The sequence below is a fragment of the Phalangium opilio genome, unplaced genomic scaffold (assembly GCF_054372755.1).
Source record: "Phalangium opilio isolate 3A_F unplaced genomic scaffold, DU_Popi_V2 ptg000090l_1, whole genome shotgun sequence".
NCBI classification, from domain to species: Eukaryota; Metazoa; Arthropoda; class Arachnida; order Opiliones; family Phalangiidae; genus Phalangium; species Phalangium opilio.
The window spans coordinates 249,734-266,129 of record NW_028324195.1 but is presented as its reverse complement, the minus strand read 5'-3'; the positions used below and the strand labels follow the sequence as shown (position 1 = coordinate 266,129).

Here is a 16,396-nt window from a genome sequence, read left to right as displayed (position 1 = left end):
ATATTGTAGGCCTACGAGTGTAGCATGTTTCAGTGTCATACATGGTCCGCTGGTCTAGGGGTATGATACTCGTGGTATGATACTCGCTTCGGGTGTGAGTGGTCCCGAGTTCAAATTCCGGACGGACCCGAGTTTTGCAGAAGTAATTTGGTGACTACTTAAATGCAACTAATTAAATTGTAGGCCTACGAGTTGAGCATGTCTCGCTGTCATACATGATCCGTTGGTTTTGGGGCATGTTACTCGCTTCGGGTGTGAGTGGTCCCGGGTTCAAATCCCGGACGGACCCGAGTTTTGCAGAACTAATTTGGTGACTATTTAAATGCAACGAGTTAAATTGTAGGCCTACGAGTGTAGCATGTTTCAGTGTCATGCATGGTCCGTTGGTCTAGGGGTATGATACTGGCTTAGGGTGCGAGGGGTCCCGGGTTCAAATCCCGGACGGACCCGAGTTTTGCAGAAGTAATTTGGTGACTATTTAAATGCAACGAGTTAAATTGTAGGCCTACGAGTTGAGCATGTTTCAGTGCCATATTTCGTCCGTTGGTCTAGGGGTATGATACTCGCTTAGGGTGCGAGGGGTCCCGGGTTCAAATCCCAGACGGACACGAGTTTTTGCAGAAGTAATTTGGTGACTATTCAAATGCAACGAGTTAAATTGTAGGACTACAGGTTGAGCATGTTTCAGTGTCATATTTCTTCCGTTGGTCTAGGGGTATGATACTCGCTTAGGGTGCGAGGGGTCCCGGGTTCAAATCCCAGACGGACACGAGTTTTTGCAGAAGTAATTTGGTGACTACTTAAATGCAACTAATTAAATTGTAGGCCTACGAGTTGAGCATGTCTCGCTGTCATACATGATCCGTTAGTTTTGGGGTATGTTACTCGCTTCGGGTGTGAGTGGTCCCGGGTTCAAATCCCGGACGGACCCAAGTTTTGCAGAAGTAATTTGGTGACTATTTAAATGTAACTAGTTAAATAGTAGGACTACGAGTTGAGCATGTTTCAGTGTCATATTTCGTCCGTTGGTTTAGGGGTATGATACTCGCTTCGGGTGTGAGTAGTCCCGGGTTCAAATCCCGGACGGACCCGAGTTTTGCAGAAGTAATTTGGTGACTATTTAAATGCAACGAGTTAAATTGTAGGCCTACGAGTTGAGCATGTTTCAGTGTCATATTTCGTCCGTTGGTCTAGGGGTATGATACTCGCTTAGGGTGCGACGGGTCCCGGGTTCAAATCCCAGACGGACACGAGTTTTTGCAGAAGTAATTTGGTGACTATTTAAATGCAACTAGTTATATTGTAGGCCTACGAGTGTAGCATGTTTCAGTGTCATACATGGTCCGTTGGTCTAGGGGTATGATACTCGCGGTATGATACTCGCTTCGGGTGTGAGTGGTCCCGGGTTCAAATTCCGGACGGAACCGAGTTTTGCAGAAGTAATTTGGTGACTACTTAAATGCAACTAATTAAATTGTAGGCCTACGAGTTGAGCATGTCTCGCTGTCATACATGATCCGTTGGTTTTGGGGTATGTTACTCGCTTCGGGTGTGAGTGGTCCCTGGTTCAAATCCCGGACGGACCCGAGTTTTGCAGAAGTAATTTGGTGACTATTTAAATGCAACGAGTTAAATTGTAGGCCTACGAGTGTAGCATGTTTCAGTGTCATGCATGGTCCGTTGGTCTAGGGGTATGATACTCGCTTAGGGTGCGAGGGGTCCCGGGTTCAAATCCCGGACGGACCCGAGTTTTGCAGAAGTAATTTGGTGACTATTTAAATGCAACGAGTTAAATTGTAGGCCTACGAGTTGAGCATGTTTCAGTGCCATATTTCGTCCGTTGGTCTAGGGGTATGATATCGCTTCGGGTGTGAGTAGTCCCGGGTTCAAATCCCGGACGGACCCGAGTTTTGCAGAAGTAATTTGGTGACTATTTAAATGCAACGAGTTAAATTGTAGGCCTACGAGTGTAGCATGTTTCAGTGTTATACATGGTCCGTTGGTCTAGGGGTATGATACTCGCTTCGGGTGTGAGTGGTCCCGGGTTCAAATCCCGGACGGACCCGAGTTTTGCAGAAGTAATTTGGTGGCTATTTAAATGTAACTAGTTAAATAGTAGGACTACGAGTTGAGCATGTTTCAGTGTTATATTGCATCCGTTGGTCTAGGGGTAAGATACTCGCTTAGGGTGCGAGGGGTCCCGGGTTCAAATCCCAGACGGACACGAGTTTTTGCAGAAGTAATTTGGTGACTATTTAAATGCAACTAGTTATATTGTAGACCTACGAGTGTAGCATGTTTCAGTGTCATACATGGTCCGTTGGTCTAGGGGTATGATACTCGCTTCGGGTGTGAGTGGTCCCGGGTTCAAATCACGGACGGACCCGAGTTTTGCAGAAGTAATTTAGTGACTATTTAAATGCAACTAACTACAGGGTAGGCCTATGAGTTGAGCATGTTTTATTTCATACATGGTCCGTTGGTCTAGGGGTATGATACTCGCTTAGGGTGCGAGGGGTCCCGGGTTCAAATCCCAGACGGACACGAGTTTTTGCAGAAGTAATTTGGTGACTATTCAAATGCAACGAGTTAAATTGTAGGACTACAGGTTGAGCATGTTTCAGTGTCATATTTCTTCCGTTGGTCTAGGGGTATGATACTCGCTTAGGGTGCGAGGGGTCCCGGGTTCAAATCCCAGACGGACACGAGTTTTTGCAGAAGTAATTTGGTGACTACTTAAATGCAACTAATTAAATTGTAGGCCTACGAGTTGAGCATGTCTCGCTGTCATACATGATCCGTTAGTTTTGGGGTATGTTACTCGCTTCGGGTGTGAGTGGTCCCGGGTTCAAATCCCGGACGGACCCAAGTTTTGCAGAAGTAATTTGGTGACTATTTAAATGTAACTAGTTAAATAGTAGGACTACGAGTTGAGCATGTTTCAGTGTCATATTTCGTCCGTTGGTTTAGGGGTATGATACTCGCTTCGGGTGTGAGTAGTCCCGGGTTCAAATCCCGGACGGACCCGAGTTTTGCAGAAGTAATTTGGTGACTATTTAAATGCAACGAGTTAAATTGTAGGCCTACGAGTTGAGCATGTTTCAGTGTCATATTTCGTCCGTTGGTCTAGGGGTATGATACTCGCTTAGGGTGCGACGGGTCCCGGGTTCAAATCCCAGACGGACACGAGTTTTTGCAGAAGTAATTTGGTGACTATTTAAATGCAACTAGTTATATTGTAGGCCTACGAGTGTAGCATGTTTCAGTGTCATACATGGTCCGTTGGTCTAGGGGTATGATACTCGCGGTATGATACTCGCTTCGGGTGTGAGTGGTCCCGGGTTCAAATTCCGGACGGAACCGAGTTTTGCAGAAGTAATTTGGTGACTACTTAAATGCAACTAATTAAATTGTAGGCCTACGAGTTGAGCATGTCTCGCTGTCATACATGATCCGTTGGTTTTGGGGTATGTTACTCGCTTCGGGTGTGAGTGGTCCCTGGTTCAAATCCCGGACGGACCCGAGTTTTGCAGAAGTAATTTGGTGACTATTTAATTGCAACGAGTTAAATTGTAGGCCTACGAGTGTAGCATGTTTCAGTGTCATGCATGGTCCGTTGGTCTAGGGGTATGATACTCGCTTAGGGTGCGAGGGGTCCCGGGTTCAAATCCCGGACGGACCCGAGTTTTGCAGAAGTAATTTGGTGACTATTTAAATGCAACGAGTTAAATTGTAGGCCTACGAGTTGAGCATGTTTCAGTGCCATATTTCGTCCGTTGGTCTAGGGGTATGATACTCGCTTAGGGTGCGAGGGGTCCCGGGTTCAAATCCCAGACGGACACGAGTTTTTGCAGAAGTAATTTGGTGACTATTCAAATGCAACGAGTTAAATTGTAGGACTACAGGTTGAGCATGTTTCAGTGTCATATTTCTTCCGTTGGTCTAGGGGTATGATACTCGCTTAGGGTGCGAGGGGTCCCGGGTTCAAATCCCAGACGGACACGAGTTTTTGCAGAAGTAATTTGGTGACTACTTAAATGCAACTAATTAAATTGTAGGCCTACGAGTTGAGCATGTCTCGCTGTCATACATGATCCGTTAGTTTTGGGGTATGTTACTCGCTTCGGGTGTGAGTGGTCCCGGGTTCAAATCCCGGACGGACCCAAGTTTTGCAGAAGTAATTTGGTGACTATTTAAATGTAACTAGTTAAATAGTAGGACTACGAGTTGAGCATGTTTCAGTGTCATATTTCGTCCGTTGGTTTAGGGGTATGATACTCGCTTCGGGTGTGAGTAGTCCCGGGTTCAAATCCCGGACGGACCCGAGTTTTGCAGAAGTAATTTGGTGACTATTTAAATGCAACGAGTTAAATTGTAGGCCTACGAGTTGAGCATGTTTCAGTGTCATATTTCGTCCGTTGGTCTAGGGGTATGATACTCGCTTAGGGTGCGACGGGTCCCGGGTTCAAATCCCAGACGGACACGAGTTTTTGCAGAAGTAATTTGGTGACTATTTAAATGCAACTAGTTATATTGTAGGCCTACGAGTGTAGCATGTTTCAGTGTCATACATGGTCCGTTGGTCTAGGGGTATGATACTCGCGGTATGATACTCGCTTCGGGTGTGAGTGGTCCCGGGTTCAAATTCCGGACGGAACCGAGTTTTGCAGAAGTAATTTGGTGACTACTTAAATGCAACTAATTAAATTGTAGGCCTACGAGTTGAGCATGTCTCGCTGTCATACATGATCCGTTGGTTTTGGGGTATGTTACTCGCTTCGGGTGTGAGTGGTCCCTGGTTCAAATCCCGGACGGACCCGAGTTTTGCAGAAGTAATTTGGTGACTATTTAAATGCAACGAGTTAAATTGTAGGCCTACGAGTGTAGCATGTTTCAGTGTCATGCATGGTCCGTTGGTCTAGGGGTATGATACTCGCTTAGGGTGCGAGGGGTCCCGGGTTCAAATCCCGGACGGACCCGAGTTTTGCAGAAGTAATTTGGTGACTATTTAAATGCAACGAATTAAATTGTAGGCCTACGAGTTGAGCATGTTTCAGTGCCATATTTCGTCCGTTGGTCTAGGGGTATGATACTCGCTTAGGGTGTGAGTGGTCCCGGGTTCAAATCCCGGACGGACCCAAGTTTTGCAGAAGTAATTTGGTGACTATTTAAATGTAACTAGTTAAATAGTAGGACTACGAGTTGAGCATGTTTCAGTGTCATATTTCGTCCGTTGGTTTAGGGGTATGATACTCGCTTCGGGTGTGAGTAGTCCCGGGTTCAAATCCCGGACGGACCCGAGTTTTGCAGAAGTAATTTGGTGACTATTTAAATGCAACGAGTTAAATTGTAGGCCTACGAGTTGAGCATGTTTCAGTGTCATATTTCGTCCGTTGGTCTAGGGGTATGATACTCGCTTAGGGTGCGACGGGTCCCGGGTTCAAATCCCAGACGGACACGAGTTTTTGCAGAAGTAATTTGGTGACTATTTAAATGCAACTAGTTATATTGTAGGCCTACGAGTGTAGCATGTTTCAGTGTCATACATGGTCCGTTGGTCTAGGGGTATGATACTCGCGGTATGATACTCGCTTCGGGTGTGAGTGGTCCCGGGTTCAAATTCCGGACGGAACCGAGTTTTGCAGAAGTAATTTGGTGACTACTTAAATGCAACTAATTAAATTGTAGGCCTACGAGTTGAGCATGTCTCGCTGTCATACATGATCCGTTGGTTTTGGGGTATGTTACTCGCTTCGGGTGTGAGTGGTCCCTGGTTCAAATCCCGGACGGACCCGAGTTTTGCAGAAGTAATTTGGTGACTATTTAAATGCAACGAGTTAAATTGTAGGCCTACGAGTGTAGCATGTTTCAGTGTCATGCATGGTCCGTTGGTCTAGGGGTATGATACTCGCTTAGGGTGCGAGGGGTCCCGGGTTCAAATCCCGGACGGACCCGAGTTTTGCAGAAGTAATTTGGTGACTATTTAAATGCAACGAGTTAAATTGTAGGCCTACGAGTTGAGCATGTTTCAGTGCCATATTTCGTCCGTTGGTCTAGGGGTATGATACTCGCTTAGGGTGCGAGGGGTCCCGGGTTCAAATCCCAGACGGACACGAGTTTTTGCAGAAGTAATTTGGTGACTATTCAAATGCAACGAGTTAAATTGTAGGACTACAGGTTGAGCATGTTTCAGTGTCATATTTCTTCCGTTGGTCTAGGGGTATGATACTCGCTTAGGGTGCGAGGGGTCCCGGGTTCAAATCCCAGACGGACACGAGTTTTTGCAGAAGTAATTTGGTGACTACTTAAATGCAACTAATTAAATTGTAGGCCTAGGAGTTGAGCATGTCTCGCTGTCATACATGATCCGTTAGTTTTGGGGTATGTTACTCGCTTCGGGTGTGAGTGGTCCCGGGTTCAAATCCCGGACGGACCCAAGTTTTGCAGAAGTAATTTGGTGACTATTTAAATGTAACTAGTTAAATAGTAGGACTACGAGTTGAGCATGTTTCAGTGTCATATTTCGTCCGTTGGTTTAGGGGTATGATACTCGCTTCGGGTGTGAGTAGTCCCGGGTTCAAATCCCGGACGGACCCGAGTTTTGCAGAAGTAATTTGGTGACTATTTAAATGCAACGAGTTATATTGTAGGCCTACGAGTGTAGCATGTTTCAGTGTCATACATGGTCCGTTGGTCTAGGGGTATGATACTCGCTTCGGGTGTGAGTGGTCCCGGGTTCAAATCCCGGACGGACCCGAGTTTTGCAGAAGTAATTTGGTGACGATTTAAATGCAACTAGTTATATTGTAGGCCTACGAGTGTAGCATGTTTCAGTGTCATACATGGTCCGCTGGTCTAGGGGTATGATACTCGTGGTATGATACTCGCTTCGGGTGTGAGTGGTCCCGGGTTCAAATTCCGGACGGACCCGAGTTTTGCAGAAGTAATTTGGTGACTACTTAAATGCAACTAATTAAATTGTAGGCCTACGAGTTGAGCATGTCTCGCTGTCATACATGATCCGTTGGTTTTGGGGTATGTTACTCGCTTCGGGTGTGAGTGGTCCCGGGTTCAAATCCCGGACGGACCCGAGTTTTGCAGAAGTAATTTGGTGACTATTTAAATGCAACGAGTTAAATTGTAGGCCTACGAGTGTAGCATGTTTCAGTGTCATGCATGGTCCGTTGGTCTAGCGGTATGATACTCGCTTAGGGTGCGAGGGGTCCCGGGTTCATATCCCAGACGGACAGGAGTTTTTGCAGAAGTAATTTGGTGACTATTTAAATGCAACTAGTTATATTGTAGGCCTACGAGTGTAGCATGTTTCAGTGTCATACATGGTCCGTTGGTCTAGGGGTATGATACTCGCTTAGGGTGCGAGGGGTCCCGGGTTCAAATCCCGGACGGACCCGAGTTTTGCAGAAGTAATTTGGTGACTATTTAAATGCAACTAGTTATATTGTAGGCCTACGAGTGTAGCATGTTTCAGTGTCATACATGGTCCGCTGGTCTAGGGGTATGATACTCGTGGTATGATACTCGCTTCGGGTGTGAGTGGTCCCGGGTTCAAATTCCGGACGGACCCGAGTTTTGCAGAAGTAATTTGGTGACTATTTAAATGCAACTAGTTATATTGTAGGCCTACGAGTGTAGCATGTTTCAGTGTCATACATGGTCCGCTGGTCTAGGGGTATGATACTCGTGGTATGATACTCGCTTCGGGTGTGAGTGGTCCCGGGTTCAAATTCCGGACGGACCCGAGTTTTGCAGAAGTAATTTGGTGACTACTTAAATGCAACTAATTAAATTGTAGGCCTACGAGTTGAGCATGTCTCGCTGTCATACATGATCCGTTGGTTTTGGGGTATGTTACTCGCTTCGGGTGTGAGTGGTCCCGGGTTCAAATCCCGGACGGACCCGAGTTTTGCAGAAGTAATTTGGTGACTATTTAAATGCAACGAGTTAAATTGTAGGCCTACGAGTGTAGCATGTTTCAGTGTCATGCATGGTCCGTTGGTCTAGCGGTATGATACTCGCTTAGGGTGCGAGGGGTCCCGGGTTCATATCCCAGACGGACAGGAGTTTTTGCAGAAGTAATTTGGTGACTATTTAAATGCAACTAGTTATATTGTAGGCCTACGAGTGTAGCATGTTTCAGTGTCATACATGGTCCGTTGGTCTAGGGGTATGATACTCGCTTAGGGTGCGAGGGGTCCCGGGTTCAAATCCCGGACGGACCCGAGTTTTGCAGAAGTAATTTGGTGACTATTTAAATGCAACTAGTTATATTGTAGGCCTACGAGTGTAGCATGTTTCAGTGTCATACATGGTCCGCTGGTCTAGGGGTATGATACTCGTGGTATGATACTCGCTTCGGGTGTGAGTGGTCCCGGGTTCAAATTCCGGACGGACCCGAGTTTTGCAGAAGTAATTTGGTGACTATTTAAATGCAACTAGTTATATTGTAGGCCTACGAGTGTAGCATGTTTCAGTGTCATACATGGTCCGTTGGTCTAGGGGTATGATACTCGCTTAGGGTGCGAGGGGTCCCGGGTTGAAATCCCGGACGGACCCGAGTTTTGGAGAAGTAATTTGGTGACTATTTAAATGCAACTAGTTATATTGTAGGCCTACGAGTGTAGCATGTTTCAGTGTCATACATGGTCCGCTGGTCTTGGGGTATGATACTCGTGGTATGATACTCGCTTCGGGTGTGAGTGGTCCCGGGTTCAAATTCCGGACGGACCCGAGTTTTGCAGAAGTAATTTGGTGACTACTTAAATGCAACTAATTAAATTGTAGGCCTACGAGTTGAGCATGTCTCGCTGTCATACATGATCCGTTGGTTTTGGGGTATGTTACTCGCTTCGGGTGTGAGTGGTCCCGGGTTCAAATCCCGGACGGACCCGAGTTTTGCAGAAGTAATTTGGTGACTATTTAAATGCAACGAGTTAAATTGTAGGCCTACGAGTGTAGCATGTTTCAGTGTCATGCATGGTCCGTTGGTCTAGCGGTATGATACTCGCTTAGGGTGCGAGGGGTCCCGGGTTCATATCCCAGACGGACAGGAGTTTTTGCAGAAGTAATTTGGTGACTATTTAAATGCAACTAGTTATATTGTAGGCCTACGAGTGTAGCATGTTTCAGTGTCATACATGGTCCGTTGGTCTAGGGGTATGATACTCGCTTAGGGTGCGAGGGGTCCCGGGTTCAAATCCCGGACGGACCCGAGTTTTGCAGAAGTAATTTGGTGACTATTTAAATGCAACTAGTTATATTGTAGGCCTACGAGTGTAGCATGTTTCAGTGTCATACATGGTCCGCTGGTCTAGGGGTATGATACTCGTGGTATGATACTCGCTTCGGGTGTGAGTGGTCCCGGGTTCAAATTCCGGACGGACCCGAGTTTTGCAGAAGTAATTTGGTGACTATTTAAATGCAACTAGTTATATTGTAGGCCTACGAGTGTAGCATGTTTCAGTGTCATACATGGTCCGTTGGTCTAGGGGTATGATACTCGCTTAGGGTGCGAGGGGTCCCGGGTTGAAATCCCGGACGGACCCGAGTTTTGGAGAAGTAATTTGGTGACTATTTAAATGCAACTAGTTATATTGTAGGCCTACGAGTGTAGCATGTTTCAGTGTCATACATGGTCCGCTGGTCTAGGGGTATGATACTCGTGGTATGATACTCGCTTCGGGTGTGAGTGGTCCCGGGTTCAAATTCCGGACGGACCCGAGTTTTGCAGAAGTAATTTGGTGACTACTTAAATGCAACTAATTAAATTGTAGGCCTACGAGTTGAGCATGTCTCGCTGTCATACATGATCCGTTGGTTTTGGGGTATGTTACTCGCTTCGGGTGTGAGTGGTCCCGGGTTCAAATCCCGGACGGACCCGAGTTTTGCAGAAGTAATTTGGTGACTATTTAAATGCAACGAGTTAAATTGTAGGCCTACGAGTGTAGCATGTTTCAGTGTCATGCATGGTCCGTTGGTCTAGCGGTATGATACTCGCTTAGGGTGCGAGGGGTCCCGGGTTCATATCCCAGACGGACAGGAGTTTTTGCAGAAGTAATTTGGTGACTATTTAAATGCAACTAGTTATATTGTAGGCCTACGAGTGTAGCATGTTTCAGTGTCATACATGGTCCGTTGGTCTAGGGGTATGATACTCGCTTAGGGTGCGAGGGGTCCCGGGTTCAAATCCCGGACGGACCCGAGTTTTGCAGAAGTAATTTGGTGACTATTTAAATGCAACTAGTTATATTGTAGGCCTACGAGTGTAGCATGTTTCAGTGTCATACATGGTCCGCTGGTCTAGGGGTATGATACTCGTGGTATGATACTCGCTTCGGGTGTGAGTGGTCCCGGGTTCAAATTCCGGACGGACCCGAGTTTTGCAGAAGTAATTTGGTGACTATTTAAATGCAACTAGTTATATTGTAGGCCTACGAGTGTAGCATGTTTCAGTGTCATACATGGTCCGTTGGTCTAGGGGTATGATACTCGCTTAGGGTGCGAGGGGTCCCGGGTTGAAATCCCGGACGGACCCGAGTTTTGGAGAAGTAATTTGGTGACTATTTAAATGCAACTAGTTATATTGTAGGCCTACGAGTGTAGCATGTTTCAGTGTCATACATGGTCCGCTGGTCTAGGGGTATGATACTCGTGGTATGATACTCGCTTCGGGTGTGAGTGGTCCCGGGTTCAAATTCCGGACGGACCCGAGTTTTGCAGAAGTAATTTGGTGACTACTTAAATGCAACTAATTAAATTGTAGGCCTACGAGTTGAGCATGTCTCGCTGTCATACATGATCCGTTGGTTTTGGGGTATGTTACTCGCTTCGGGTGTGAGTGGTCCCTGGTTCAAATCCCGGACGGACCCGAGTTTTGCAGAAGTAATTTGGTGACTATTTAAATGCAACGAGTTAAATTGTAGGCCTACGAGTGTAGCATGTTTCAGTGTCATGCATGGTCCGTTGGTCTAGGGGTATGATACTCGCTTAGGGTGCGAGGGGTCCCGGGTTCAAATCCCGGACGGACCCGAGTTTTGCAGAAGTAATTTGGTGACTATTTAAATGCAACGAGTTAAATTGTAGGCCTACGAGTTGAGCATGTTTCAGTGCCATATTTCGTCCGTTGGTCTAGGGGTATGATACTCGCTTAGGGTGTGAGTGGTCCCGGGTTCAAATCCCGGACGGACCCAAGTTTTGCAGAAGTAATTTGGTGACTATTTAAATGTAACTAGTTAAATAGTAGGACTACGAGTTGAGCATGTTTCAGTGTCATATTTCGTCCGTTGGTTTAGGGGTATGATACTCGCTTCGGGTGTGAGTAGTCCCGGGTTCAAATCCCGGACGGACCCGAGTTTTGCAGAAGTAATTTGGTGACTATTTAAATGCAACGAGTTAAATTGTAGGCCTACGAGTTGAGCATGTTTCAGTGTCATATTTCGTCCGTTGGTCTAGGGGTATGATACTCGCTTAGGGTGCGACGGGTCCCGGGTTCAAATCCCAGACGGACACGAGTTTTTGCAGAAGTAATTTGGTGACTATTTAAATGCAACTAGTTATATTGTAGGCCTACGAGTGTAGCATGTTTCAGTGTCATACATGGTCCGTTGGTCTAGGGGTATGATACTCGCGGTATGATACTCGCTTCGGGTGTGAGTGGTCCCGGGTTCAAATTCCGGACGGAACCGAGTTTTGCAGAAGTAATTTGGTGACTACTTAAATGCAACTAATTAAATTGTAGGCCTACGAGTTGAGCATGTCTCGCTGTCATACATGATCCGTTGGTTTTGGGGTATGTTACTCGCTTCGGGTGTGAGTGGTCCCTGGTTCAAATCCCGGACGGACCCGAGTTTTGCAGAAGTAATTTGGTGACTATTTAAATGCAACGAGTTAAATTGTAGGCCTACGAGTGTAGCATGTTTCAGTGTCATGCATGGTCCGTTGGTCTAGGGGTATGATACTCGCTTAGGGTGCGAGGGGTCCCGGGTTCAAATCCCGGACGGACCCGAGTTTTGCAGAAGTAATTTGGTGACTATTTAAATGCAACGAGTTAAATTGTAGGCCTACGAGTTGAGCATGTTTCAGTGCCATATTTCGTCCGTTGGTCTAGGGGTATGATACTCGCTTAGGGTGCGAGGGGTCCCGGGTTCAAATCCCAGACGGACACGAGTTTTTGCAGAAGTAATTTGGTGACTATTCAAATGCAACGAGTTAAATTGTAGGACTACAGGTTGAGCATGTTTCAGTGTCATATTTCTTCCGTTGGTCTAGGGGTATGATACTCGCTTAGGGTGCGAGGGGTCCCGGGTTCAAATCCCAGACGGACACGAGTTTTTGCAGAAGTAATTTGGTGACTACTTAAATGCAACTAATTAAATTGTAGGCCTACGAGTTGAGCATGTCTCGCTGTCATACATGATCCGTTAGTTTTGGGGTATGTTACTCGCTTCGGGTGTGAGTGGTCCCGGGTTCAAATCCCGGACGGACCCAAGTTTTGCAGAAGTAATTTGGTGACTATTTAAATGTAACTAGTTAAATAGTAGGACTACGAGTTGAGCATGTTTCAGTGTCATATTTCGTCCGTTGGTTTAGGGGTATGATACTCGCTTCGGGTGTGAGTAGTCCCGGGTTCAAATCCCGGACGGACCCGAGTTTTGCAGAAGTAATTTGGTGACTATTTAAATGCAACGAGTTATATTGTAGGCCTACGAGTGTAGCATGTTTCAGTGTCATACATGGTCCGTTGGTCTAGGGGTATGATACTCGCTTCGGGTGTGAGTGGTCCCGGGTTCAAATCCCGGACGGACCCGAGTTTTGCAGAAGTAATTTGGTGACGATTTAAATGCAACTAGTTATATTGTAGGCCTACGAGTGTAGCATGTTTCAGTGTCATACATGGTCCGCTGGTCTAGGGGTATGATACTCGTGGTATGATACTCGCTTCGGGTGTGAGTGGTCCCGGGTTCAAATTCCGGACGGACCCGAGTTTTGCAGAAGTAATTTGGTGACTACTTAAATGCAACTAATTAAATTGTAGGCCTACGAGTTGAGCATGTCTCGCTGTCATACATGATCCGTTGGTTTTGGGGTATGTTACTCGCTTCGGGTGTGAGTGGTCCCGGGTTCAAATCCCGGACGGACCCGAGTTTTGCAGAAGTAATTTGGTGACTATTTAAATGCAACGAGTTAAATTGTAGGCCTACGAGTGTAGCATGTTTCAGTGTCATGCATGGTCCGTTGGTCTAGCGGTATGATACTCGCTTAGGGTGCGAGGGGTCCCGGGTTCATATCCCAGACGGACAGGAGTTTTTGCAGAAGTAATTTGGTGACTATTTAAATGCAACTAGTTATATTGTAGGCCTACGAGTGTAGCATGTTTCAGTGTCATACATGGTCCGTTGGTCTAGGGGTATGATACTCGCTTAGGGTGCGAGGGGTCCCGGGTTCAAATCCCGGACGGACCCGAGTTTTGCAGAAGTAATTTGGTGACTATTTAAATGCAACTAGTTATATTGTAGGCCTACGAGTGTAGCATGTTTCAGTGTCATACATGGTCCGCTGGTCTAGGGGTATGATACTCGTGGTATGATACTCGCTTCGGGTGTGAGTGGTCCCGGGTTCAAATTCCGGACGGACCCGAGTTTTGCAGAAGTAATTTGGTGACTATTTAAATGCAACTAGTTATATTGTAGGCCTACGAGTGTAGCATGTTTCAGTGTCATACATGGTCCGTTGGTCTAGGGGTATGATACTCGCTTAGGGTGCGAGGGGTCCCGGGTTGAAATCCCGGACGGACCCGAGTTTTGGAGAAGTAATTTGGTGACTATTTAAATGCAACTAGTTATATTGTAGGCCTACGAGTGTAGCATGTTTCAGTGTCATACATGGTCCGCTGGTCTAGGGGTATGATACTCGTGGTATGATACTCGCTTCGGGTGTGAGTGGTCCCGGGTTCAAATTCCGGACGGACCCGAGTTTTGCAGAAGTAATTTGGTGACTACTTAAATGCAACTAATTAAATTGTAGGCCTACGAGTTGAGCATGTCTCGCTGTCATACATGATCCGTTGGTTTTGGGGTATGTTACTCGCTTCGGGTGTGAGTGGTCCCGGGTTCAAATCCCGGACGGACCCGAGTTTTGCAGAAGTAATTTGGTGACTATTTAAATGCAACGAGTTGAATTGTAGTCCTACGAGTGTAGCATGTTTCATTGTCATGCATGGTCCGTTGGTCTAGGGGTATGATACTCGCTTAGGGTGCGAGGGGTCCCGGGTTCAAATCCCAGACGGACACGAGTTTTTGCAGAAGTAATTTGGTGACTATTTAAATGCAACTAGTTATATTGTAGGCCTACGAGTGTAGCATGTTTCAGTGTCATACATGGTCCGTTGGTCTAGGGGTATGATACTCGCTTAGGGTGCGAGGGGTCCCCGGTTAAAATCCCGGACGGCCCGAGTTTTTGCAGAAGTAATTTGGTGACTATTCAAATGCAACGAGTTAAATTGTAGAACTACGAGTTGAGCATGTTTCAGTGTCATACTTCGTCCGTTGGTCTAGAGGTATGATACTCGCTTAGGGTGCGAGGGGTCCCCGGTTAAAATCCCGGACGGACCCGAGTTTTGCAGAAGTAATTTGGTGACTATTTAAATGTAACTAGTTAAATAGTAGCACTACGAGTTGAGCATGTTTCAGTGTCATATTTCGTCCGTTGGTCTAGAGGTATGATACTCGCTTAGGGTGCGAGGGGTCCCCGGTTAAAATCCCGGACGGACCCGAGTTTTGCAGAAGTAATTTGGTGACTATTTAAATGTAACTAATTAAATAGTAGCACTACGAGTTGAGCATGTTTCAGTGTCATATTTCGTCCGTTGGTTTAGGGGTATGATACTCGCTTCGGGTGTGAGTAGTCCCGGGTTCAAATCCCGGACGGACCCGAGTTTTGCAGAAGTAATTTGGTGACTATTTAAATGCAACGAGTTATATTGTAGGCCTACGAGTGTAGCATGTTTCAGTATCATACATGGTCCGTTGGTCTAGGGGTATGATACTCGCTTAGGGTGCGAGGGGTCCCGCGTTCAAATCCCAGACGGACACGAGTTTTTGCAGAAGTAATTTGGTGACTATTTAAATGCAACTAGTTATATTGTAGGCCTACGAGTGTAGCATGTTTCAGTGTCATACATGGTCCGTTGGTCTAGGGGTATGATACTCGCGGTATGATACTCGCTTCGGGTGTGAGTGGTCCCGGGTTCAAATTCCGGACGGAACCGAGTTTTGCAGAAGTAATTTGGTGACTACTTAAATGCAACTAATTAAATTGTAGGCCTACGAGTTGAGCATGTCTCGCTGTCATACATGATCCGTTGGTTTTGGGGTATGTTACTCGCTTCGGGTGTGAGTGGTCCCTGGTTCAAATCCCGGACGGACCCGAGTTTTGCAGAAGTAATTTGGTGACTATTTAAATGCAACGAGTTAAATTGTAGGCCTACGCGTGTAGCATGTTTCAGTGTCATGCATGGTCCGTTGGTCTAGGGGTATGATACTCGCTTAGGGTGCGAGGGGTCCCGGGTTCAAATCCCGGACGGACCCGAGTTTTGCAGAAGTAATTTGGTGACTATTTAAATGCAACGAGTTAAATTGTAGGCCTACGAGTTGAGCATGTTTCAGTGCCATATTTCGTCCGTTGGTCTAGGGGTATGATACTCGCTTAGGGTGCGAGGGGTCCCGGGTTCAAATCCCAGACGGACACGAGTTTTTGCAGAAGTAATTTGGTGACTATTCAAATGCAACGAGTTAAATTGTAGGACTACAGGTTGAGCATGTTTCAGTGTCATATTTCTTCCGTTGGTCTAGGGGTATGATACTCGCTTAGGGTGCAAGGGGTCCCGGGTTCAAATCCCAGACGGACACGAGTTTTTGCAGAAGTAATTTGGTGACTACTTAAATGCAACTAATTAAATTGTAGGCCTACGAGTTGAGCATGTCTCGCTGTCATACATGATCCGTTAGTTTTGGGGTATGTTACTCGCTTCGGGTGTGAGTGGTCCCGGGTTCAAATCCCGGACGGACCCAAGTTTTGCAGAAGTAATTTGGTGACTATTTAAATGTAACTAGTTAAATAGTAGGACTACGAGTTGAGCATGTTTCAGTGTCATATTTCGTCCGTTGGTCTAGAGGTATGATACTCGCTTAGGGTGCGACGGGTCCCGGGTTCAAATCCCAGACGGACACGAGTTTTTGCAGAAGTAATTTGGTGACTATTTAAATGCAACTAGTTATATTGTAGGCCTACGAGTGTAGCATGTTTCAGTGTCATACATGGTCCGCTGGTCTAGGGGTATGATACTCGTGGTATGATACTCGCTTCGGGTGTGAGTGGTCCC

General features: G+C 46.4%; 21 non-coding genes across 21 annotated transcripts; all 21 read left to right on the top strand.

Annotated features, from left to right (window-relative positions):
* Positions 1-377: 377 nt before the first annotated feature.
* TRNAP-AGG (transfer RNA proline (anticodon AGG)) lies at positions 378-449 on the top strand. The gene has a single exon. It is a non-coding gene; the product is annotated as a tRNA-Pro (tRNA).
* A 1,225-nt stretch (positions 450-1,674) lies between these two features.
* Positions 1,675-1,746, top strand: TRNAP-AGG (transfer RNA proline (anticodon AGG)). The gene has a single exon. It is a non-coding gene; the product is annotated as a tRNA-Pro (tRNA).
* A 247-nt stretch (positions 1,747-1,993) lies between these two features.
* Positions 1,994-2,065, top strand: TRNAP-CGG (transfer RNA proline (anticodon CGG)). Its single transcript has one exon. It is a non-coding gene; the product is annotated as a tRNA-Pro (tRNA).
* A 249-nt stretch (positions 2,066-2,314) lies between these two features.
* On the top strand, positions 2,315-2,386 carry TRNAP-CGG (transfer RNA proline (anticodon CGG)). Its single transcript has one exon. It is a non-coding gene; the product is annotated as a tRNA-Pro (tRNA).
* Positions 2,387-3,610: 1,224 nt separating this feature from the next.
* TRNAP-AGG (transfer RNA proline (anticodon AGG)) lies at positions 3,611-3,682 on the top strand. Its single transcript has one exon. It is a non-coding gene; the product is annotated as a tRNA-Pro (tRNA).
* A 1,225-nt stretch (positions 3,683-4,907) lies between these two features.
* Positions 4,908-4,979, top strand: TRNAP-AGG (transfer RNA proline (anticodon AGG)). The gene has a single exon. It is a non-coding gene; the product is annotated as a tRNA-Pro (tRNA).
* A 903-nt stretch (positions 4,980-5,882) lies between these two features.
* Positions 5,883-5,954, top strand: TRNAP-AGG (transfer RNA proline (anticodon AGG)). The gene has a single exon. It is a non-coding gene; the product is annotated as a tRNA-Pro (tRNA).
* Positions 5,955-6,684: 730 nt separating this feature from the next.
* On the top strand, positions 6,685-6,756 carry TRNAP-CGG (transfer RNA proline (anticodon CGG)). Its single transcript has one exon. It is a non-coding gene; the product is annotated as a tRNA-Pro (tRNA).
* Positions 6,757-7,339: 583 nt separating this feature from the next.
* On the top strand, positions 7,340-7,411 carry TRNAP-AGG (transfer RNA proline (anticodon AGG)). The gene has a single exon. It is a non-coding gene; the product is annotated as a tRNA-Pro (tRNA).
* Positions 7,412-8,168: 757 nt separating this feature from the next.
* On the top strand, positions 8,169-8,240 carry TRNAP-AGG (transfer RNA proline (anticodon AGG)). Its single transcript has one exon. It is a non-coding gene; the product is annotated as a tRNA-Pro (tRNA).
* A 262-nt stretch (positions 8,241-8,502) lies between these two features.
* On the top strand, positions 8,503-8,574 carry TRNAP-AGG (transfer RNA proline (anticodon AGG)). Its single transcript has one exon. It is a non-coding gene; the product is annotated as a tRNA-Pro (tRNA).
* Positions 8,575-9,157: 583 nt separating this feature from the next.
* Positions 9,158-9,229, top strand: TRNAP-AGG (transfer RNA proline (anticodon AGG)). The gene has a single exon. It is a non-coding gene; the product is annotated as a tRNA-Pro (tRNA).
* Positions 9,230-9,491: 262 nt separating this feature from the next.
* TRNAP-AGG (transfer RNA proline (anticodon AGG)) lies at positions 9,492-9,563 on the top strand. Its single transcript has one exon. It is a non-coding gene; the product is annotated as a tRNA-Pro (tRNA).
* A 583-nt stretch (positions 9,564-10,146) lies between these two features.
* On the top strand, positions 10,147-10,218 carry TRNAP-AGG (transfer RNA proline (anticodon AGG)). Its single transcript has one exon. It is a non-coding gene; the product is annotated as a tRNA-Pro (tRNA).
* Positions 10,219-10,480: 262 nt separating this feature from the next.
* Positions 10,481-10,552, top strand: TRNAP-AGG (transfer RNA proline (anticodon AGG)). Its single transcript has one exon. It is a non-coding gene; the product is annotated as a tRNA-Pro (tRNA).
* A 422-nt stretch (positions 10,553-10,974) lies between these two features.
* On the top strand, positions 10,975-11,046 carry TRNAP-AGG (transfer RNA proline (anticodon AGG)). Its single transcript has one exon. It is a non-coding gene; the product is annotated as a tRNA-Pro (tRNA).
* A 903-nt stretch (positions 11,047-11,949) lies between these two features.
* Positions 11,950-12,021, top strand: TRNAP-AGG (transfer RNA proline (anticodon AGG)). Its single transcript has one exon. It is a non-coding gene; the product is annotated as a tRNA-Pro (tRNA).
* A 730-nt stretch (positions 12,022-12,751) lies between these two features.
* On the top strand, positions 12,752-12,823 carry TRNAP-CGG (transfer RNA proline (anticodon CGG)). The gene has a single exon. It is a non-coding gene; the product is annotated as a tRNA-Pro (tRNA).
* Positions 12,824-13,406: 583 nt separating this feature from the next.
* Positions 13,407-13,478, top strand: TRNAP-AGG (transfer RNA proline (anticodon AGG)). Its single transcript has one exon. It is a non-coding gene; the product is annotated as a tRNA-Pro (tRNA).
* A 262-nt stretch (positions 13,479-13,740) lies between these two features.
* Positions 13,741-13,812, top strand: TRNAP-AGG (transfer RNA proline (anticodon AGG)). The gene has a single exon. It is a non-coding gene; the product is annotated as a tRNA-Pro (tRNA).
* A 1,718-nt stretch (positions 13,813-15,530) lies between these two features.
* On the top strand, positions 15,531-15,602 carry TRNAP-AGG (transfer RNA proline (anticodon AGG)). The gene has a single exon. It is a non-coding gene; the product is annotated as a tRNA-Pro (tRNA).
* Positions 15,603-16,396: the final 794 nt, after the last annotated feature.